Below are 24,757 nucleotides of genomic sequence, written 5' to 3' on the forward strand. Positions count from 1 at the left end.
ACTCCCAGTCTGCAGATGCGGAGACTGAGGTTCAGAGGTTTATGCTAATTTATCTGAAGTTAAAAGACTTATTAGTGATGAAGCTGGGGATCAAACTCAGGGCTCTCAAGAGGGCATCAATTGGAAGGGACTGATGGCATTATAGAGCAACAGTTTCAAATACATTGGGAAGACCAAGTCTTGTCCATCCTTGGTGGATGGCTAGAGATGTGGTGTAGAGCCTGTGGCTGACCTGTGGGAGACCATACTGGGGTGGGGGGGGGAAGTGGGGTTAGCATCTGAGAATGTACAGGGGAAAGGACTCCTGCCACCATCCCTGCCTGCTTTGAAAAATATAGACCAGAGACCGCATCCAGAGAATGAACACACAAGCAGATGCATAGGACCACAAGCAACTCAGGCTCCAGGGCTGGTGTTGACCCATCTGTAGACTAGATCTCTGAATTCATCCTAGGTCCATGGTGAGTGTCTTCCATAACCAGTGTGTTACCACCATCAGACTGCCACCATACCTATGAAAGAAATAGGGTACTAAGAGGTATGAGTACAAATCTCAGAGCAGCTTCAGGCTTCCGGTCAACCCCATGTGTGGGCTTGTGGGTTGAGTGCCCTCTCTAAAGAGAGAAATGGTGATAAGGGTTGTTCTTGCAGATGACAAGTACCGGAGGAGAGTGATACTTTTGAGACAATTCTTTCCTGTGACTGGGACCCACGCAAAACCCAGTATGACCCTGAAGGCTTTGAGTGCTTCTCCTAGAAGGCACTGACAGTTTTGTCTGGTCCCAGAGAGCAGAGAAGTACTGCCTCAGGAAGATACTTGAAACTGAAGATCCTCAGATATTCAGGATGCAGGTAGGTGTCCTGCTTGGTCAATTCTAAGAGTATAATTGTACTTTTAAAAAGATCTATAGAGGTGCTTATCAGGGGCTTGTGAACCACAAGATTGTTGTTGTTCTTTTAGTTGCTAAGTCGTGTCTGACTCTTTTGTGACCCCATGGACTGTAGCCTGCCATTCTCCTCTGTCCATGGGATTTCCCAGGCAAGAATACTGGAGTGGGTTACCATTTCCTTCTCCAGGGGATCTTCCCAATCCAGGGATTGAGCCCACTTCTCCTGCATCTCCTGCACTGGCAGGTGGATTCTTTACCGCTGAGCCACCAGGGAAGCCTGAACCACCAAATACCATGTTCTCAATGCAGATAGGCAGGTATTCTAGTTATTTCCATTTTACAAATAAGAAAACAGTTTGAGAATTTAGGTGGCATATCTCAGATTATAGTAAATAAATAAGAGATATGGGGCTCAGAATTCTGAGAATTTTATAAAAATTATGAAAGATAATCAAAAGACAGATTGAAGGAACTCAGAGAATCCCAAGCTGGGTAGATTCCAAAAATAATGTACACACACACACACACACACACACACATACACACACAAAGCCTGCACTTCAACAAAGACCCAGAACAACCATAAATAAATAAATAACCAATTAAAAAAGACTTCCTCTTAAAAAAAATGACACGGTATGAAAGTTCCCTAAAAATGGGTTTGACAAACAGAAGCCTCTCCATCAACATTCACTTGCTTCTCTTCCTTATTGCATCATGTTCTCCATTAAAATGTAAAGTTATAAAACATCAATATGTGGGGAATGATCAGCCACATGCTCTGAGAGAAGAGTCATAAAAAGAACGCCAATGTTGAAATTAACACAATTTTATCTCTGAGAAAATGCAATGTCTTTTGAAACAACTGTGACCTGAAGCCTTAAGACACAAATGCACCAGAGCCCTCGGGGCAGATTTCTGGGGCAGCAGAAATGAAAGCTGTAGAGAATATACTGGGAGCAGAATACCTTCTCCAAGGTGCCAGTATCATTTTCCCATGATATGAATGATGATAAGCCATCTAGAGAACTCAGGGGCTTTGCTGAACCAGATAGGAAATATCTGATGGTTTACATGGGGGTGGCATTTCCCCACATAGCAAGGGCGTGTCTTCAGTTAAACCAGAAGGGCTGTGGGTGGCTAGAGCAGAAGGAGCTGCAGCTACAGCTGGATATAGGCACAGAGAGCAGCAGCCTGCAGGACTGCACACCAATGGGGGGAAAATCTCTGCCCCGTCCCAGGGACCCAGGTGAGGCAGGAGTAGACACCTTCCGCAATACCAGTGATCACTTACCACTTCCTACTCCAGTGAGTGATACAGTCTCAGCCCTCCACAGCCTTGCACTATATCGGCACTTTTCCTGACTCTGAGTGCTGTGCTCAGTCGCTTCAGTCGTGTCCGACTCTTTGTGACCCCATAAACTGTAGCTCTGCCAGGCTCCTCTGTCCATGGGACTTCCCAAAGAAGAATACTGGAGTGAGTTGCCATTTCTTCCTCCAGGGGATCTTCCTGACCCAGGGATCTAACCTGCATCTCTTACGTCTCCTACATTGGCAGGCAAGTTCTTTATCACTATCGCCACCTGGGAAGCCCTTTCTCGCACTGTGTGCGGGATATCCTGCTGATTCACTCTTGCTCCTGTCTGTACAGCACAGCAGGATCAAAAGCCTCCCCAGGATGATCCCTGGAAATTTTTCTGCCTGACAGTGACCCTGATGCTGCTTCTGTTAGTTCTGATCCTTGGTGCAGTTCCAGCTGAAGGTAAGTTGGCAGGACCAGTGGGAAAGGTGATCCGATAGACTGGGACCTCAAATCTCGTCTTGAGAAGAGGGTTTTATGGGGCTGTGAGGAAGATGGAGCAGTAAGGGGTGGCTGGACTCTGTTCCTGAACCTATGACTTCAGCAAGAAACTGCCCTCCCCATCTCAGCCTGGAGAATTTGGGGGGATGTGAAAAAACTGTGTCTAAAGCTCTAGAGTATATCGCTTTTATCTCCTTAGTCTTACAGTTCATAAACCAGATGCAGGAAGAACTGAAGCAACTGGACATCAAATGTGAGTGCTGATCAGAATGGTGGGCTTCTTTGGAAACCATGTATACCACTAGGTTTCGATCAGCCTTTCTCTATGGGTCTCTCAGTTCTACAGGGTCTGGCAGATGCTGGACACAAATGAGACATCATTCGGGGAGAAATCTTCTGGTAAATGGAGGCTGTGAGGGCGGGCAATGGTAAGGAGATAGGGTGGTTTGAGTGGTGAAAATCAGAGTTTGGAGAGGGAGGTTGCTCTTTCCAGCACTGTTGATGGCAGCAGTTCTTGTAGCATAGGAGTGTGTCATGTGGGTTATTTCAATCAAACCCCTGTCACGGTTGAAGTTAACACAAAGTCTGAGGCAACCCTGCTTTGCATTCTACCTCTGATAAGGTCCATCCCTTCAGTGGACAACTAGCAAGCCAGTGTGTTTCACTTTTGCATAGTGTCAAGGATGCACAGGTGGGTCAAATTCAAGTCATTTCATTGGTGTCTGCATTCAGTGACCAGAGCAGCTACCAGCCCCAGCTGACCTGACCTCTTTACCCTTTCCCAGACTCCTCCTGTGAGTCCTGCCCAAAGACCTGGAAGGCATTCCAGGGATCCTGCTACAATTTTTCCACTGATGAACCCCCTGGCTCAAAGCCATGGGTCACTGTGCTGAGGAGGATGCTCACCTGGTCATCATCAACAGCCAAGCAGAGCAGGTGAGAAGGAGGAAGGGATGCCTTGGGGGTCCTTGTGGCCAATGCAAACTGATGTCTTTGTCCCCTGTAGAATCTAATGCAGATCTTCATTCTGTGCTTCATATAACATATCCAGTCTGTTGGCAAGTAGAGTTGGCCAGCCTTCTTTTGTGACCTGCTTCTGACCAATTCTACTTCCTGGCCCTTCTGTCTGAAATGCCCTCCCTCCCTTAATCTGTGTGGATAATTCCTACTCCTTCTTCACTATCAGATCTAACATTGTTCCTCAGCATTCTTTCCACTCTCTGTTCTTCAACACTGGGATGTGCTGCCAGATCATGGGTCCCTGTCCCCACATGTGCTGCTGCCCCCAGAAAAAGGAGGTGGATCTGACTCACCCTTGAGTCCCTAATGCTGGAACCAGGTTGGACACACACCAGAACTCAGTGTTGGTCAGCGGAATCCAACTGATGGCCAGAACCATTTCTATGGGGTAGTGTCCAAACTCTTTATCCTGTCCATGGCTGTATGCCCTTAAGTAACACTCCCAAGTAGTTCCTACCCAATGCTCAATGAGGAAACACACTAAGCTCTTATTCCCTCACTGGACCTTCCAGAAAAATCCTAGAAGGCACCTGCCATTGTTATGTCCAGTTTACAGATGAGGAGCCTAAGGATCACAAGTGTTGGTAATGTGCTGACTGCATCGGCTGTAATAATGGTGGATGTGGAGGTCAACTCAGAGCTCTCGGTTAGCGTGTTCAGCTGTGACATGGGGTGACATCCCTATCCATGGAGTCTCATAGGTTAGCCCAGTTCTTAGAGTGCATCTACCACCATCCCCACCTCTGGCTGTAGTATTGCTTGACTTAAACTGCCCTCTCCCCACACAGACATTCTTGAGTCTACAAGGAGATTTCCCATACTGGATTGCCCTCAGGAAACAGTACTCAAAAGGCATTTACAAGTGGCAAGATGGCTTAGTGCCTACCTTCACGCGAGTGTCTCTGTTGCAGTCTGTCCCATGGCTCAGTCCCTATCTTCATGTGAGTGCCCCTGTTGTAGTCTTTCTCATTGGAAGATGGATCTTGGAACCATCTTCCCGTAGATCCTCAATTCCCTCAAGGATCTGATTTTGACCTAAACCAAACTGCCAGTCATATTTCCAATTGTCATGCTTAATGTTACTTTGTTAGTGTCATTTGTTTGTGTGCAAACCATAATTAACAGCCTTAAACAGGTATACATATATCCTATCTAATGTTGTTTGATTATGGTTTGCATGCGCACACACACACTTGACACTAACAAAATAACATTATGCGTGACAATGGAAAATGTGACAGGCAGTTTGGTTTAGGCCAACAAGATCTATTAAGATTTAAAATGTATATATTATTCCCAGAATTTTCACCTCTTGGTATCTATTCCAGAGAAACATCTGCATATGTGTATAAGGATGTGCAGTTCAGCATTGTCTGCAGTGGTCACAGATTATTGATTCTTAAATGTCTCTTGAGGAGTGACAAAACAAATGTGGCATATTCACACAAAGTAACTTAAAAAAATTAAGTTAGACCCATGTTTGAACAATAAATATGTTCAGTTCAGTTCAGTTGCTCAGTCGTGTCCAACTCTTTGTGACCCCATGAATTGCAGCATGCCAAACCTCCCTGTCCATCACCAACTCCCAGAGTTCACTCAAACTCACGTCCATCGAGTCAGTGATGCCATCCAGCCATCTCATCCTCTGTCGTCCCCTTCTCCTCCTGCCCCCAATCCTTCCCAGCATCAGAGTCTTTTCCAATGAGTCAACTCTTCACATGAGGTGGCCAAAGTACTGGAGTTTCAGCTTTAGCATCATTCCTTCCAAAGAAATCCCAGGGCTGATCTCCTTCAGAATGCACTGGTTGGATCTCCTTGCAATCCAAGGGACTCTCTAGAGTCTTCTCCAACACCACAGTTCAAAAGCATCAATTCTTGGGCAATCAGCTTTCTTCACAGTCCAACTCTCACATCCATACATGACCACAGGAAAAACCATAGCCTTGACTAGATGAACCCTTGTTGGCAAAGTAATGTCTCTGCTTTTGAATATGCTATCTAGGTTGGTCATAACTTTCTTTCCAAGGAGTAGGCGTTTTTAATTTCATGGCTGCAGTCACCATCTGCAGTGATTTTGGAGCCCAGAAAAATAAAGTCTGACACTGTTTCCACTGTTTCCCCATCTATTTCCCATGAAGTGATGGGACCAGATGCCATGATCTTCGTTTTCTGAATGTTGAGCTTTAAGCCAACTTTTTCACTCTCCTCTTTCACTTTCATCAAGAGGCTTTTTAGTTCCTCTTCACTTTCTGCCATAAGGGTGGTGTCATCTGCATATCTGAGGTTATTGATATTTCTCCCAGCAATCTTGATTCCAGCTTGTGTTTCTTCCAGTCCAGCATTTCTCATGATGTACTCTGCATATAAGTTAAATAAGCAGGATAACAATATACAGCCTTGATGTACTCCTTTTCCTATTTGGAACCAGTCTGTTGTTCCATGTCCAGTTCTAACTGTTGCTTCCTGACCTGCATACAGATTTCTCAAGAGGCAGATCAGGTGGTCTGGTATTCCCATCTGTTTCAGAATTTTCCACAGTTTATTGTGATCTGCACAGTCAAAGGCTTTGGCATAGTCAATAAAGCAGAAATAGATGTTTTTCTGGAACTCTCTTGCCTTTTCCATGATCCAGCGGATGTTGGCAATTTGATCTCTGGTTCCTCTGCCTTTTCTAAAACCAGCTTGAACATCAAGAAGTTCACGGTTCACATATTGCTGAAGTCTGGCTTGGAGAATTTTGAACGTTACTTTACTAGCGTGTGAGATGAGTGCAATTGTGCGGTAGTTTGAGCATTTTTTGGCATTGCTTTTCTTAGGGATTGGAATGAAAACTGACCTTTTCCTGAGGGATGATGCTGTGAAAGTGCTGCACTCAATATGCCAGCAAGGTTGGAAAACTCAGCAGTGGCCACAGGACTGGAAAAGGAATAAATATGTTACAAAGTGAAAAAAGCAGGTTTTGGGAAAATATGTATCAAAATGTGTATCAATTTGATTTCCCTGAAAATTATATTTTTTGTAAAAAAAAAAATATGTATCTATTTACATAGAAATTTCCAGAAATATAGGACCAAACTGGAAACGATCATTGTTCTGGAAGGGGACTGGAATGAGTTTGGAATAAGGATGAGTGGTTGGTAAAAATGGATTTTTACTTTCATCTGTATTACATGGATTGTTTTGCAATAATATATGGCTAAACCAATACAATATTGTAAAGTTAAAAAATTAAAAAAAAAAAAAAGACTGAGAAAAAAAAAAAAGAGTGAAAATGAAAGTCACTCAGTTGTGTCTGACTCTTTGCGACCCCATGGACTATACAGTCCATGAAATTCTCCAGGCCAGAATACTGGAGTGGGTAGCCTTTCCTTTCTCCAGAGGATCTTCCCAACTCAGGGATCAAACCCATGTCTCCAGCATTGCAGGCAGATTCTTTACCAGCTGAGCCACAAGGGAAGTGTATATAAAAAGGAAACACTAAACAGGAAGTTCCTTATTATAGGACTTCTGCTACATTAAAAGGAATTGAGCACTTTAAGGAGAAGAGTAGGCAATGTGTGACGTGCCAAGCTTATTAAGAGCTCATCTGGTCCTATCTAGACTCTCTAGGGACTTCTCTGGTGGCTCAGATGGTAAAGAATCTGCCTGCCAATGCAGGAGCTACAGGAGACACAGATTTGATCCCTGGGTCAGGAAGATCCCCTGGAGTAGGAAATGGCAAACCACTCCAGTATTCTTGCCTGGAAAATCCCATGGACAGAGGAGCCTGGCCAACTACAGTCCATGGGGTCACAAAGAGTTGGACAAGACTGAGCAACTAACACTTTCACTTTCAGAGTCTCTAGTGTCCTATAGAACAGAATTTAGGAGAGGCAAGAGAGGAGAGTGACTACCCAGGGGATCTAGTCCTAACTCCTCAGCATATCATTCAGTGACCTCATGTTCTGATCATCACCTGTGTTTGAACTTTCCTTCACTTCCAAAGGTCTTCCCAGAACTGCACCCCAAGCCTCCTGGACCGTCTTGTGTACATTTATTTTCTTGTATCCCTTCTGCTTCCACCTCAGCTCAGGTCTCAAGACAATTATTATATTTCCTACATGTAGTCTTACCTTCAGCAAATCATGCCGTAGTCAAGTCCAGGGTGCCAGCTTTCTAAAATATGTCTTTGATATAGTTTTAGAAAACATTTAACTCCTCAGTTGCACACTCATAGTCCAGAATCTTTATGATGGCACCTTTCCGTGCCCACAAATTGGGTGCCACTTATCTTCACCATCTCATTTCCTGTACTCCCAAGTGCTCTCCAGTTCCTTGCCACAGCTACGTGCCTAATAATTCATGGACCTTGTCTTGCAGTTAAAATTTTTATTTATTTTTAATTGGAGGATAATTGCTTTGCAATAATATCATATTGGCCTCTGCTGTAGATCAACATGAATCAGCCATTGGTATGCATATATCCCCTCCCTCTTGAAGCCCCCTCCCACCTCCCACCCCATCCCATCCCTCTAGGTTGTCACAGAGCCCTGGTTTTGGCTTCCCTGATTTGTACAGCAAACTCCCACTGGCTATCTGTTTTACATAGGGTAATGTATATGTTTCCATGCTACTCTCTCAATTCATCCCACCCTCTCCATCTCCCACTATTTTCACAAGTCTGTTCTCTATGTCTGTATCTCCATTCATGCATGCTAAGTCGCTTCACTTGTGTCTGACTCTTTGTGACCCTATGGACTGTAGCCCACCAGGCTCTTCTGTCCATGGGATTCTCTAGGCAAGAATATTAGAGTGGGTTGCATGCCCACCTCCAGGGGATCTTCCCCACCCAGGGATCAGACCTGCATTTCATGCAACTCCTGCATTGCAGGTGGATTCTTTACCACTGAGCCACCAGGGAAGCCCCCCTCTAGATTCTGTGTATATGTGTTGATATATGAAATTTGTTTTTCTTTTTCTGACTTAACTTCACTGTATTATAGGCTGTAGGGTCATCCACATCATTAGTATTGACTCAAATGTGTTCTTTTTATGGCTGAGTAATATTCCATTGTATATATGTACCACAGCTTCTTTATCCATCAGTCTGTCAATGGACTTCTAGATTGCTTCCATGTCCTAGCTATTGTAAATAGTGCTGCAATGAACATTGGGGTATATGCATCTCTCTCAGTTATTGTTTTCTCAAGGTATATGCCTAGTAGTGGGATTATTGTGTCATAGGATAGTTCTGTTCCTACTTTTTAAAGGAATGTCTTGCATATTTATGTATCTTTATCCTTCTATTCTTGTTCCTGCTGTATCATTTGACTAGAACACATTCTGTTGATTTGGTGAATTGCATTACGCCTGCAGAGCCCTGTGCTCAACAGGGCTCCATACAGATACTGTGCCCCATACAGCAATCTATCCCGTGCCCAGCATGAATTAATTCAACTCCCTTAATATCCCAGCCACACACTATGCAGAGTTTTGTGCCTGTGTTTAATACGATCTTCCTTTCCTTATACACATATAATCCATCAGGTGAGCTGCTTCTTTAGAGTAAGTAGGCAGGCATCCCACACATCTATGTGACTCCAATATCTGGTACAAGGCTTGGTACACAGCAGGTGCACAACACAGTTTTGGAATGAATGAATGAGGGTTGCAAACATTTTAAGAAACATTTATAAAGGAGGATATGGATCACTTGGCAGACATAATACCTATTATATGCCAGACACTCAAATGCATCATGTTGTCAAACTTAATCTCCTAGATCTAGAGATTTTAAGTCACCTGCCCACCTGAGCCTCATTTATTTTATTTATAATGCAAGATCTTGCATCAGATGCTTGTGATGTCCCCCCCTCCCCCGACTAGATATTTGGCACTGTCTGGGATATTTTTGGTTGCCATGATAGAGTGGCTGCTACTGGCACCTAGTGGGCAGGGACCACAGATGCTGCTCAGTATCCTATAATGTACAGGATAATCCCTCACAGCAGGTAATGATATGTCTTCAATGCCAGTAGTTCCCTACTGTATGAGGTATGGCTTGTTACAAGATATGGTTATTTCTTAGATTTCGTGTATCTTTAGGGATAGACTCTCACCCAGTGGCTCAATCCTCTTCTGGGACTTTGTTGGTAAGAGTTCCAGCTGGGCATGGCTAGAGTGCCAACACTGTGGTTAAGGGACTCAGCTGATGCTTTGTGTGTTTTCACAGCAACTGGCCTTCTAATGAATCTTTTTGCCATGACTGTCTACATGAAGAAGTCTGAGTTCTGGTTGTCTGATGAATGTAATACATATTGGTACAGTTATTCCTGGATCTGCAAGAAGCCACAGGTCTGCTGAGCCTGCTGCCTTTCCTCTATCTCCAGGCTTGGGAGAGATTATTAGGCATAACCTCAGAACAATTTCCTAACTTCACTGCAGAAAAGGGAGTCTTCTTGCAAGCCCCAGTTCTTTTGGTAGCATCTTTCTCCTCTCTTGTTTCTCTGTCTAAATTATGTTGGGGTTCAGTTAAAATGACACCAAGATGGAACAATGAGAAAAATGTATCATGCAGGACATGATACTAACATGTATCATATAGAACATGATATGTGATATGTATCATGTAGGACTTTCTACAGGGCAAAGAATCTGATTTTTATGCCCAAAATAATACAAATAAAGGAAAAAGTAGGATTGTTAGAAAGTAAAAGAAACTTAAAGACATAGCTAAATAAACATGTGTAACATGTTTGGATTTTTATTTCAAACAGTCATTTTTGAAGAAATCACAGTATTTAAACATCATTTGTATCAGGAAATATGAGGCATTTTTATTTGCTTGTTAGATGTCCTAATGGCATGATAGGTAGGTAAATAGATAGAGTAGCAATACATAATAAGTAATTATGGGTAAATTTATGTATAGTGTGGGATTTTCTTTAAAATAATATATCAAGTAATTGAAAACCTTGGCCAAGTGTTGTAATTATTAAAAGTGAGACACAGGAGCTAGTTATATATTTCTTCTAATTTATGTCTATAGGAATAATATACATAAAATTTTAAATTAATCAATGCAATTTAAAATAACTCATATAAGGTAAACACGATTCAAAAAGAAACTCAGAGACTTCCTTGGTGGTCCAGTGGTTATGAATCTGCCTTCCAATGCAGGGGATACAGGTTCAATCCCCGGTCGGAGAATTAAGATTCCACATGCTGTGGGGCAAGTAAACTGATGTGCTACAATGAAGAAACCACACACTGCAATGAAAGATCCCATATGCCACAACTAAGACCCAACAGCCAAATAAATATTAAAAATAAACTCAGCAAACTGGTAGTAGAAGGGAAACACTTTAACCAAAATGCTGTTTACACAAAACTGGCCTGTAAGTATCATATTTAACAGTTTAGTGTTGAGAGCATTGCATTTTTGCTCAGGAACAATATATGGGTTTGTTAGACGTGCTAACGGCATGAGTTTTCTTCCACATTCTAATGGTTGTCCTGGATGAAGCAGTAAGGCACAACAAAACAAAAGCCAAGAAATGAATAAAGAAGTCATGGTACATATATACAATAGAATATTACTCAGCTATAAAAAGGAACACATTTGGGTCAGTTCAAATGAGGTGGATGAACCTAGAGCCTATTATACAGACTGAAGTAAGTCAGGGAGAGAAAAACAAATATCATACATTAATGCACAGATATGGAATCTAGAAAGTTGGTACTGATGAACCTATTTGCAGGGCAGCAGTGGAGATGCAGACACAGAGAACAGTCTTGTGGACACAGCGGGGGAAGGAGAGGGTGGGACAAATCGAATGAGTAGCACTGAAATATATCCATTGCCATATTCAGAATAGAAGGCCAGTGGGAATTTGCTGTGTGATGCAGGGAGCTCAAATCAAGTGCTCAGTGACAACATAGAGGGGTGGAATGGGGTGGGAGGTGAGAGGGAGGCTCAAGAGGGAGGGGACATATGTATATCTATGGCTGTTGTATGGCAGAAACCAAATGATTTGACAGAATCGCACAGAAATATATACATTACCATATGTCAAATAGAGAGCCTTTGGGAGTTTAATGTATGCTTTTGGGCAAACAAAGCCAATGCTCTGTGACAACTTGGAGGGATGGGGTGGGGAGGGAGGTGGGAGGTGGGTATAGAATGGAGGGGACAAATATATGCCTATGGTTGATTCATATTGATGTATGGAAAAAACTGTTAAAAAAAAGTAAAGTAATTATCCTCCTATTAAAATAAATAAATTTAAGAAAATAAAAAATAAATTAATTAAGATAAAACAAAACTTTATTAATAAAACCAATAAACAAAAGTATGAAAATTTGGAAAGGAAAATACAAAACCATAATTTTTCGCTGGTGTATCACTTGTATTTACAGAAACACGAATCTACCTTCACCTTTAGTGTTTATTAGCATGTACCATGGAGAAGGAAATGGCAACCCACTCCAGTGTTCTTGCCTGGAGAATCCCATGGACAGAGAAGCCTGGTAGGCTGCAGTCCATGGGGTTGCACAGAGTCAGACACGACTGAAGCGACTTAGCAGCAGTAGCAGCAGCAGCAGCATGTACCAAGTTTTCTGCGTTCAGAGTCAATAGAGTGATTAATTGCATTTTTATAAACCAAGAACAAACTGAGAGACACAGAAATATTTAGAAAAGATCACATTTACTATTGCACCCAAATATTAAGTGGCTTTAATAATTACAGTGCCGGAGTCCAACTCCAGCAACCAGGGATTCAACCTGAAGAGGTGAACGGTGTCGGCGATGAGGCAGCCTCTCAGTTTTCTTTTGGGCTGCCTCTTTATTACAAGTTTAAGATTCTCTTTTATACTTTTACAAAAACATTAGGCCAGAGGTTTGACATTTTCAGTTCCCCCTCTCCCAGATTTATTATCTCCATAAATCATTGTTGCTTTTCAAACAGAGTTCCTGTTTCAGTGATTCTCTGGGAATCAGTCTTATCATCTATTATCTACCTCCTCTAATGTGTCCTAATGTTAACTTGTGATTACATGGTAACTCATGCTACATTCCTTAGTTTACTACTTATCTTTCTAAATCCTGTTTGCCCCTAACATCCTGAGCTCACTATCTCTTAAAAAGTCTTCTAGCTATAGTATCTCTAAAAATTCCTAACTTCTATAAGCTATAGTAAAATATGCTAACTTTACAACATTCCTTAAATCTTTAACTTCTATTTTAATTATTTCTAAGCCCTAAATTCAGTAAACTCCTTTGCCATAAACATTCTCCTCACAAATAGGCTTCAGATAGCAATCCCTCCCATGGCCTCAAGCTACGGCCTATGTTCTCATACTGAAACACTCTTTTGTAAAAGTCCTTGAACAAATGTCAGTGATTAACTTTATGAATTATTTTCTGAGCACAGCTGCAGAAGGCTTTGTGCCTTCTCATGCTTCTCTCAAGAAAAATAAGCACCTTAATATTCCTTTTCAGTCAACTCAGCCGAGGAGAGGAAAAGACAAGTCAGAATTACAAGGCCTAACTCCTTAATCCCGGGTCTGTGCCTGCGGAATGAGGAGAGGGGGCTGGGGGCCATGCCTCCATTTTGTCAATAATGCCTAACGCAGCTCCCGACACTACAGGTATTCCAGTGTCTTTAAGTGAAACATTTTAAAGCCTGTGTGAAGATATCTAAGTACGGATTGGGTTGTCTTGAAGGCACCATCTTCCATTTCTCATATTCTGCACTTTTTTCTAAATTCAGTTATCATCTGCCTTTTCCCCTTCACTGTATGTCCCATCAAGGCAGATATCATGTTTGTTCTGGTCACTAGTAGTCTCCCCAATGATGGGCTCAGATATTTCACACACACATCTGTCGAATGCATAGTGGTTGGGGCTTGACGTTCTCTGAGCTGGAGATAAGTGCTAGCTCAAGGCTGGTCATGCTTACCAACCAACTAGCTAGTGTAGCTGTTCTGACTCCTCCAAGTTATCAAAGAGTAGATCAAACATGGTTCCCTTCCTCTAATGACTGGCAACCATTTGTCTCAGAAATAGGATGTCTCTTCAGCAAGATGCTGATGAAGAAACGAAAGAGCACTTCAACTCAACTTACCCTTCTATTCCTTGGCTGGAAATTTATCTTAGAAACAAGTATGGCACGCCTTCTGTGTGCTAGAGAGGAAAGATGACTGAAATCTGATTCTACTAAGAGCTTTTAGATAAGAGAGGGAAACAGATCAGAGCACAAGTCATTCAGCTGCTGGGAGATAAATGCAGTTAAGATGTGACAGACTCCTCGGAGGGTTACTGTCCCTTTCCATTTCCTGAAAACTTTTGAGGTAAAAAGACTGAAAAAGGAAACCATCTACAATTGTTGTTTAGTCACTAAGTCATGTCTGGCTTTTTTGCAACCCCATGGACTGTAGCCTGCAAAGTCTCTGTCCATGGAATTTCCCAGGCAAGAATACTGGAGTGTGTTGTCATTTCCTTCTCCAGGGGATCTTTCCAACCCAGGGATTGAACTCATTTCTCCTGCATTGGCAGATGGGTTCTTTACAACTGAGCCACCAGGGAAGCCCCCACCTACAATTAAACAGCCACAAACACTAGAGTGTCCACTAGATTTCATGTGTGTGTGCTAAGTCACTTCAGTCATATCTGACACTGTGCAACCTTATGGACTGTAGCCCACCAGGCTCCTCTGTCCATGAGATGCTCCAGGCAAGAATACTAGAGTGGGTTGCCATGCCCTCCTCCAGGGGATCTGCCCAAACCAGGGATCGAACTTGCCTCTCTCATGTCTCCTGCATTGACAGGTGGGTTCTTTACCACTAGTGCCACCCACATTTGGTATCAAATTAAAAAGAAGGAAAACTGCCACACACTCCCTAACTCAAGAGCATGGTACAGTGGAAGGAGGAGGTAGAGAACAATATTCTTCAGGGAAGGATGAAGATGACCCATCTCTTTGTCTGAAGCTGTGAGCAGCAGCCTGGCACTCAGCAGGGAATGGATAAATGTTTAGGAGAATGAAACAACATGAACTAATAATCACTGATTATCGCCCATGTTAAACCCAGTGGAGGAATCCAGAAACGCACATGTTCTGCCTGTGAGAAAAGCTTTGCAAAGCTGTGAGGCTGTGGCTTAAAGAGACTTTGGTTATTTGTTATTGTTTCTCCAGTGACCACACAGTGCTCTGCACATAGTCAGTGCCTCCTTAGCTGACTATATTCAGATTTTCCTGGTGGCTCGCTGGTGAAAAATCTGCTTTCAATGCAGGAGACCTGGGTTCAGTCCCTGAGCCTGGCAGATCCCCTGAGAATGGAATGGCTACCCACTCCAGTATTCTTGCCTGGAGAATACCATGGACGGAAGGGTCTGGTGTGCTACTGTCCATGGGGTCGCAAAGAGTTGGACACAACTGAGTGACTTACCTCACTGTATTACAGACATATCTGAATTGATGCTCAAGGCAGTCCCAGGATGAGCAAAAAAGTTGAGCTGGGGGCAGGACCTACCACGACTTGCATGGAAACAACCCTCTTTTCTTTTTTCTTAACTTAAAAAAATATTATTTTTAATTGGAAGATGTGAATCAACCATAAATATACATATATCCTCTCCCTCTTAAACTTCTCTCTCACCTCCCACCCAACCCACCCCTCTAGGTAGTTACAGAGCACCAGGATGAGATCCTTGTGTCATACAGCCACTTCCTTCTAGCTATCTATTTTACACATGGTAATGTATATGTTTCAAACTATGTTTTTTTTTTTCCAGTTCAGTTCAGTTTAGTTGCTCAGTTGTGTCCAACTCTTTGGGACCCCATGAACCGCAGCATGCCAGGCCTCCCTGTCCATCACCAACTCCCGGAATTTACCCAAACTCATGTCCCTTGAGTCGGTGATGCCATCCAACCATCTCATCCTCTGTCGTCCCCTTCTCCTTCTGCCTTCAATCTTTCCCAACATCAGGGTCTTTTCAAATAAGTCAGCTCTTCACATCAGGTGGCCAAAGTGCTGGAATTTCAGCTTCAGCATCAGTCCTACCAATGAACACCCAGGACTGATCCCCTTTAGGATGGACTGGTTGGATCTCCTTACAGACCAAGGGACTCTCAAGAGTCTTCTCTAACACCACAGTTCAAAAGCATCAATTTTTCGGTGCTCAGCTTTCTTTATGGTCCAACTCTCACATCCATACATGACTACTGGAAAAACCATAGCCTTGACTAGTAGGACCTTTGTTGACAAAAGTAATGTCTCTGCTTTTTAATATGCTGTCTATGTTGGTCATAACTTTCCTTCCAAGGAATAAGTGTTTTTTTAATTTCATGGCTGCAATCACCATGTGCAGTGATTTTGGAGCCCCCCAAAATAAAGTCAGCCACTGTTTCCCATCTATTTGCCATGAAGTGATGGGACCCGATGCCATGATCTTAGTTTTCTGAATGTTGAGCTTGAAGCCAACTTTTTCACTCTCCTCTTTCACCTCCATCAAGAGGCTCTTTAGTTCTTCTTCACTTCTGCCATAAGGGTGGTGTCATCTGCATATCTGAGGTTATTGATATTTCTTCTGACAATCTTGATTTCAGCTTGTGCTTCCTCCAGCCCAATGTTTCTCATGATGTATTCTGCATATAAGTTAAATAAGCAGGGTGACAATATACAGCCTTGACATACTCCTTTTCCCATTTGGAACCAGTCTGTTGTTCATGTCCAGTTCTAACTCAGATAACCATTATATCTACAACTGTGGGCAGAAATCCCTCGGAAGAAATGGAGTAGCCATCATAGTCAACAAAAGAGTCCGAAATCCAGTACCTGGATGCAACCTCAAAAAAGACAGAATGATCTCTCTTCATTTCCAAGGCAAACCATTCAATATCATGGTAATCTAAGTCTGTGCCCTGACCAGTAATGCTGAAGAAGGTGAAGCTGAACAGTTCTATGAAGACCTTCAAGAACTTTTAGAACTAACACCCCCAAAAGATGTCCTTTTCATTATAGGGGACTGGAATGCAAAAGTAGAAAGTCAAGAAACACCTGGAGTAACAGGCAAATTTGGCCATGGAGTACAGAATGAAGTAGGGCAACCGGCTAATAGGGTTCTGCCAAGAGAATGTACTGGTTATAGCAAACACCCTCTTCCAACAACACAAGAGAAGACTCTACACATGGACATCACCAGATGGCCATGGTCATCACCAGATGGCCAAACTGAAATCAGATTGATTATATTCTTTGCAGCCAAGGATGGAGAAGCTCTATACAGTCAGCAAAAACAAGACGGGGAGCTGACTGTGGCTCAGATCATGAACCCATATTGCCAAATTCAGACTGAAATTGAAGGAAGTGGGGAAAACCACTAGACCTATCAAATCCCTTACGATTATACAGTGGAAGTGAGAAATAGATTTAAGGGACTAGATCTGATAGACAGAGTGCCTGATGATCTATGGATGGAGGTTCATGACATTGTATAGGAGACAAGGATCAAGACCATCCCCCCCCCCCCCGCAAAACGAAATGCAAAAAAGCAAAACGGCTATCTGAGGAGGCCTTACAAATAGCTGTGAAAAGAAGAGAAGCAAAAAACAGAGGAGAAAAGGAAAGATATACCCATTTGAATGCAGAGTTCCCAAGAATGGCAAGGAGAGATAAGAAAGCCTTCCTCAGTGATCAATGCAAAGAAATAGAGGAAAACAATAGAATGAAATGGGAAAGTCTAGAGATCTCTTCAAGAAAATTAGAGATAGCAAGGGAACATTTCACACAAAGATAGGCTCAATAAAGGACAGAAATTGTATGGACCTAACAGAAGCAGAAGATATTAAGAAGTGGCAAGAATACACAGAACTGTACAAAAAAGATCTTCATGACTCAGATAATCATGATGGTGTGATCCCTCGCCTAGAGCCAGACATCCTGGAATGTGAAGTCAAGTGGGCCTTAGGAAGCATCACTACGAACTAAGCTAAGGGAGGTGATGGAATTCCAGTTGAACTATTTCAAATCCTAAAAGATGATGCTGTGAAAGTGCTGCACTCAATATGCCAGCAAATTTGGAAAACTCAGCAATGGCCACAGGACTGGAAAAGGTCTGTTTTCATTCCAATCCCAAAGAAAGGCAATGCCAAAGAATGCTCAAACTACCACACAATTGCACTCATCTCACATGCTAGTAAAGTAATGCTTAAAGTTCTCCAAGCCAGGCTTCAGCAGTACATGAACTGTGAACTTCCAGATGTTCAAGCTGAGTTTAGAAAAGGCAGAGGAACCAGAGATCAAATTGCCAACATCCATTGGATCATCAAAAAAGCAAGAGAGTTCCAGAAAAAAGCATCTATTTCTGCTTTATTTTTTCCAGTAGTCATGTACAGATGTGAGAGTTGGACCATAAAGAAGGCTGAGTGCTGGAGAATTGATGTTTTTAAACTGTGGTGCTGAAGAAGATTCTTGAGAGTCCCTTGGACAGCAAAGAGAGTAAACCAATCAATTCTAAAGGAAATCAACCCTGGACATTCATTGAAAGAACTGTTGCTGAAACTGAAGCTCCAATACTTTGACCACCTGATGCGAAGAGCCAACTCATTAGAAAAGACCCTGATGCTGGGGAAAGACTGAAGGAAAAAGGAGAAAGGGATGGCAGAGGATGAGATGCTTAGATAGCATCACTGACTTGATGGACATGAGTTTGAATAAACTCTGGGAGATAGTGAAAGACAGGGAAACCTGCTGTGCTGCAGTCCATGGGGTGGGTCATAAGGAGTCGGACACGACTGAGCAATTGAACAACAAAAATGTATATGTTTCAGTGCTTCTCTCTCAATTCATCCCACGCTCTCCTTTCCTGCTGTGAGACACAACCCTCTTGACTCATCCTGTTGTTGGGTTTGCCTGGGAAGATGCCCAGCAAGAGGGGACACTTATTTAAAAAAATATTTATTTGCTCTAGGATATGTCAAGAGATCTTATGATGCAACAAGAAGACCTAAAATCCAACTTCAAAAGTGGGCAAAGACTTAAATTAACATTTCTCCACAGGAGGTGTATTAATGGCCTAGAAGTGCATGAAGAGATGCTCAGCATCGTTAATCACTAGGGAAGTGCAAATCAAAATCACAATGACACACCACTTCACATACATCAAGATGGCTATAATAAAAAAAAAAAAAAGAGGAGGGGAGCAGAAAGAGAACAAATGTTTGTGAGGATTAGAGAGATATTCTCCTTGTACATAGCTCATAGGAATGTCAAATTGTTTAGTGATGTGGTTTGGTGGGTCCCCCAAAACTTAAGCATAGAGTTAGCATAAGACCCAGTAACCATTTTTAGATTATACTTCCAAAGACTGAAATCAGAGACTCAAACAAATATATATACATGCATGTTCACAGCAGCACTATTTTTAATAGCCAAAAGGCAACATTTAGAAACAACCCATATAGATGAATGTTCAACAAGTCAAACTCCACCTATCAGTTGCCCTCCCCAAAGGGTTGTGGCAATTTACACTCCCTCTAGCAGTACATGAGCCACGCTCACTTCCTCATATACTTGCCAACACTGAATGTTGTCCATACTGTGCATTTCTCCAGGCCAAAAGTTATATTTTGTTGTTTTTGTTGTAATTTCCTAAATCATGATGGAAGCTGAACATCTTTCTTTTTGTACTGAGGTGAAATTCATAAAACATAATTGCTTTTCTCATTGGGCTTTTGTAAAAATCATAGGATGTCCAATCACATAAAAAAGAATACATTGCAGCCATTTTTAGGAATAACATTTTAAAAACATTTTAAATTCCATTTAAAATTACTCTCTGATTCTTTTGTTGTTATTTATTTGTTTTTGGCTGTATTGGATCTTTGTTGCTGCATGAGCTTCTCATTGTGGTGGCTTCCCTTGTGAGCACAGGCTTCCGTAGTCGGGACGCATGGGCTTAATTGCTCTGTGGCATATGGGATCTTCCTGGACTAGGGGTAGAACCCATGTCTCCTGCACTGGCAGGCAGATTTTTTACCATTGAGCATTCATATTCATTTAAATATGAATAACATATTTAAGAGCTCCTTCATGGGAAATATTGAGTACCACGCTATCCCTCTGTTAACCAAGAAAGACAGGTCTGAAGAAAGGCAATGCTTTTTGGGATAAAAACTTTTTTCCACAGGGTGCTAGATTCAAGAGCACCACTAAGGAAGATAAGCTGATTGTATTTGATCTAACAAGGTTCTTGGGGGATCATGCTCAGAGGACAAAGAGCCAGTTATAAACCTGTTGGTGTGGTTCTGCTGAGTGCTCCCTGAGAAAGCATGCTCTTCCTTCACAGCTGCAAGACAAAGTTGAGGCTGCAGCAGCCCCAAATTCCTGGAAACACGACACCTGGGGGCTGAGAGGTCCTGGAATCCAACAGAGGTACAGTAGTCATTAGGGCTTTCCAGGTGGTACTAGTGGTAAAGAACCCATCTGCCAAATCAGGAGACATAAGAGACATGGGTTTGATTCCTGGGTTGGGAAGACCCCCTTGAAGAGGACATGGCAACGCACTCTAGTATTCTTGCCTGGAGAATGCCATGGACAGAGGAGCCTGGTGGGCTACAATCCATGGGGTTGCAAAGAGTCAGACATTACTGAATCGACTTAGCACGTAGAGTAGTCATTGATGGTAAGTGAATCCAGAAGACGAGCTGCAGCATGGCTGGTTTCAGGGAAGGACTCCCCATCTGAAACTTCCCTTCAGAGGCTGGGAGGATTCTGATCGGTTTCATCCACAAGGATTTAGGGTGCTTGTCATCACAGCCGCATGGGTGGGTAGTGTTATTGTGATGCAGAAGTTAGGTTTGGAGCCTCAGCTCCCTGCTCATGGTGTTGTTGAGGATTAAATAGAATGATGGGCTTCCCTGATGGCTTAGACAGTAGAGAATCTGCCTGCAATGCAGGAGACACAGGCTGATCCCTGAATTGGGAAGATTCCCTGGAGAAGGAAATGGCAACCCACTCCAGTGTTCTTGCCTGGAGAATTCTTTGGACAGAGGAGACTGGTGGGTTACAGTCCATGGGATCGTAAAGAATTGGAGATGACTTAGCGACTGAGATGACACATGTGACAAGCAGCTAGTTCCAAGTGGAGTGCCTGGAATAAATGTCAACTCTCTTGCTCAAGGTTAGTCTATTTGTGCAGGTGCTTTAGAGAAGAGACACTTCAGGTGTGTCTAACCTAAATCAGTAACCTTTAACTGAGAACAATTTCTACCCCTCCAAAGGGTCCTTGCTCTCAACCACTGAAAGATGTTAACTCTCAGAAAAATACATAAGGTTCAGCATTTTACATGCTAACTAATCACATTTTCACAACAACTCTATGGAGCAGGTACTATTATTATCCTCATTTTACAGGTGAGAAAACTAAGGCACAGAGAGGTTAAGTAGCTTGCCTAATATCACACAGCTAGTAAATGGTAGAACTGAACTTTAAACCCAGTCTGTCTGGCTTCAGGGTTGATCCTGAATCACTTTTTATTACTTATTTTTATTTATAAAGTCAAATCCTTGAAATATTTAGACTATTTATTTTGCTTTTATTTCTTATCTGTCTATCCTTATTGAAGAATAACTGGCAGATAAAAAATGTGTTTAATTAAGGTATACAGCTTGATATTTTAATGTATGTATACACTGTGGAATAATAGTGACATTCAAGCTAATTAACACACTGCTGTTTTGATTGCATCACTGTGAGTTCCCACTAATAAAATAGTTTACATGTTGTGTATGGATTTAAACTTCTAATATATATTCTTCTCATTTAATCCTTATAGTGATCCTAAGAGGTTAGAATTATCAATCCCATGTAACAGATGAGGAAACAGAGGCTCAGCGAGGTTAAGTGAGAAGCATCTTGAAAGATGAGTGTGAAAAGGCAATGAGGTCATCTGTTTTCACTCCAGGAGCCCACGTACTGTTGACGCCCTGTTTCTGGCTTTAGCTCTGCCTGGACATGGACAATCAGACCCAAGTCTCTGAATTCATCCTCCTTGGCCTCCCCCAGAAGCCCCTGCAGAGGCAAGTGCTCTTCAGCCTGTCCTGCATTCTGTATTTGAGTGGGTGCCTGGGGAATCTTCTCACCATCCTGGCCATCATCTTGGACCCTCACCTCCACAGCCCCATGTATTTCTTCCTCAGTAACTTGTCTCTTCTTGACATCTGCTTTACCTCCACCACCATCCCCAAGATGCTGGTGAACCATCTGTGTGGGCTCACCACCATCTCCTTCTCAGCTTGCCTGGCCCAGATGTATTTCTTCATCGCCTTTGCAGAAGCTGACAGCATGCTTCTCTCAGCCATGGCTTATGATCACTACCTGGCCATCTGCAGCCCACTGCACTACATGACAATCATGAGTGTCTTTCGGTGTACTTTGCTGGTAATGATACCCTGGATCTCAGCCAACCTCATCTCCATGGTCCATGCTATCCTGATGTCCTGCTTGTCCTTTTGCACCAATAGGATCCCACACTTCTTCTGTGACCTCAATGCTTTGATCAAGCTCTCCTGCTCTGACACCCAAGTCAATGAGATGCTGGTGTTGGTCCTTGGGGGCTCAGTGATTCTCATCCCTTTTGTGTGCATCATGGCCTCTTACTCATCTATTACTGTGGCTGTGTGGAAGGTGCTCTCAGTCCAGGGGAAATGAAAGCGTTCTCCATGTATGGCTCTCACCTTTGTGTTGTCTGTCTCTTCTATGGGACTATCACTGGGGTCTACTTCAACCCTACATCCACACACACCACCCAGAGGGACATGGCAGCCACAGTGATGTACACCATGGTCACCCACATGCTGAACCCCTTCATCTACAGCCTGAGGAACTGAGATCTGAAGGGGGCCCTCAGGAAACTTTTCATTGGGAACCCCTTTGCTAAGCCTTTATGAGGATGCTTTTTAGACTCAATTAATTTTGAAAAAAACTAATGTCTCCCAGTGTTAGAACTCAGGGTGGTTTTCTATTTTTTTTTTTTTTTTAGGGTAGAAGAAAAAGTTTTATTTTTCATTTAAGTACTTTATTTTTTACACAGAAGTAGAAATATAATGTTGTATACATGAAACTTATATGATGCTATAAACCCAGGTTATCTCAATAAACATAAATTAAAAAAAGAAAGGAGACATAAACATTGTTTTAAAACAGAAAAAATCCACTCCTTGCCTGATTATCTTGGTCAAGTTATTTAAACTCATTTTGTCTTTGTTTCTTAAATTTGTGAAATAGGGATGCAGAAAGTACCTAGCTCATACAGTTATTGTGAAAATTAATGACTCACACATATTCTTGTTTTTATAATCTTAGAAGACTACCAGGGGAAGTGTAAGTACTGACTAAATCTTAATCATTATTTGTTGTTGCTTAGTTGCTCAGTCGTGTCCGACTCTTTGCAACCACATGGACTGCAGCACACCAGGCTTCCCTGTCCTTCACTGTCTCCTGGAGCTTGCTCAAACTCATTGTCCATTGAGTCAGAGATGCCATCCATCTTGACCTCTGTCGTCCCCTTCACTTCCTGCCTTTAATCTCTCCCAGCATCAGGGTCTTTTCTAATGAGTTGACTTTTCACATCAGGTAGCCAAAGTACTGGAGCTTCAGCTTCAGCATCATTCCTTCCAATGAATATTAAGGATTGATTTCCTTTAGGATTGACAGGTTTGATCTCCTTGCAGTCCAAGGGACTCTGAAGAGTCTTCTCCAACACCACAGTTCAAAAGCATCAATTCTTCAGCATTCAGCCTTCTTTATGGTCCAACTCTTACATTCACACATGACTACTGGAAAAACCATAGCTTGACTATATGAACTTTTGTTGGCAAAGTAATCTCTGCTTTTTAATATGCTGCCTAGGTTGGTCAAAGCTTTTCTTCCAAGGAGCAAGCATCTTTTAATTTCATGGCTGGCTGCAATCACCATCTGCAGTGATTTTGGAACCCAAGAAAATTAAGTTTCTCTTTGTTTCCCCATCTATTTGCCATGAAGTGATGGGACCAGATCCCATGATCTTAGTTTTTTGAATGTTGAGTGTTAAGCCAGCTTTTCCACTCTCCTCTTTCATCAAGAGGCTCTCTAGTTTCCCTTTACTTTCTGCCGTAAGGGTGGTGTCATCTGCGTATCTGAGGTTACTGATATTTCTCCCAGAAATCTTGATTCCAGTTTATGCTCATCCAGCCTGGAATTTTGCATGATGTACTCTGCATATAAATTAAATAAGCAGGGTGACAATATACAGCCTTGACATACTCCTTTCCTAATTTGGAACCAGTCCATTGTTACATGTCTGGTTGCTTCTTGACTTGCATGAGAATTTCTCAGGAGGCAGGTAAGGTGGTCTGGTATTCCCATCTCTTTAAGAATTTTCCACAGTTTGTTGTGGTCCACACAGTCAAAGGCTTTGGCATAGTCAATGCAGCAGAAGTTTTTCTGAAATTCTCTTGCTTTTTCTATGATCCAGCAGATGTTGGCAATTTGATCTCTGGCTCCTCTGCCTTTTTAAAATCCAGCCTGAACATCTGGAGTTTCTCAGGTCACCTACTATTGAAGCTTAGCTTGAAGAATTTTTGAAAACTACCTTGCCAGCATGTGAAATGAGTGGAATTGTGTGGTAGTTTGAACATTTTTTGGCATTGCCTCGCTTTGGGATTGGAATGAAAATTGACCTTTTCCAGTCATTTCCAAAACTGACCTTTTAGTCATTATAAACTACTTCTAATATAACTACTATTATTATAATGTTAAATAACATGCTCTAAATATTTTACTACCACTAACACTAATTTAGAAAACTAAAATAATTTTTATTTTTATTGGAGTGTAGTTGCTTTACAATATTGTAGTAGTTTTTGCTGTACAGTAAGGTGAATCACCTAGGTGCATACATATATCCACTCCTTTTTGGAATTTCCTTCCCATTTAGGTCACCACAGAACATTGAGTAGAGTTCTTTGTGCTATACAGCAGGTTCTCATTAGTCATGTGTTTTATTCACGTGTTTTTAAGGAT

The 24,757-nt window shown here is 42.2% G+C and overlaps 1 pseudogene; it reads left to right on the forward strand.

Moving 5' to 3' along the window:
* The first annotated feature begins 1,964 nt into the window (after positions 1-1,964).
* On the forward strand, positions 1,965-22,644 carry LOC113896482 (annotated as a pseudogene).
* Positions 22,645-24,757: the final 2,113 nt, after the last annotated feature.

Source organism: Bos indicus x Bos taurus, chromosome 7 (genome assembly GCF_003369695.1).
Source record: "Bos indicus x Bos taurus breed Angus x Brahman F1 hybrid chromosome 7, Bos_hybrid_MaternalHap_v2.0, whole genome shotgun sequence".
Classification (NCBI taxonomy): domain Eukaryota; kingdom Metazoa; phylum Chordata; class Mammalia; order Artiodactyla; family Bovidae; genus Bos; species Bos indicus x Bos taurus.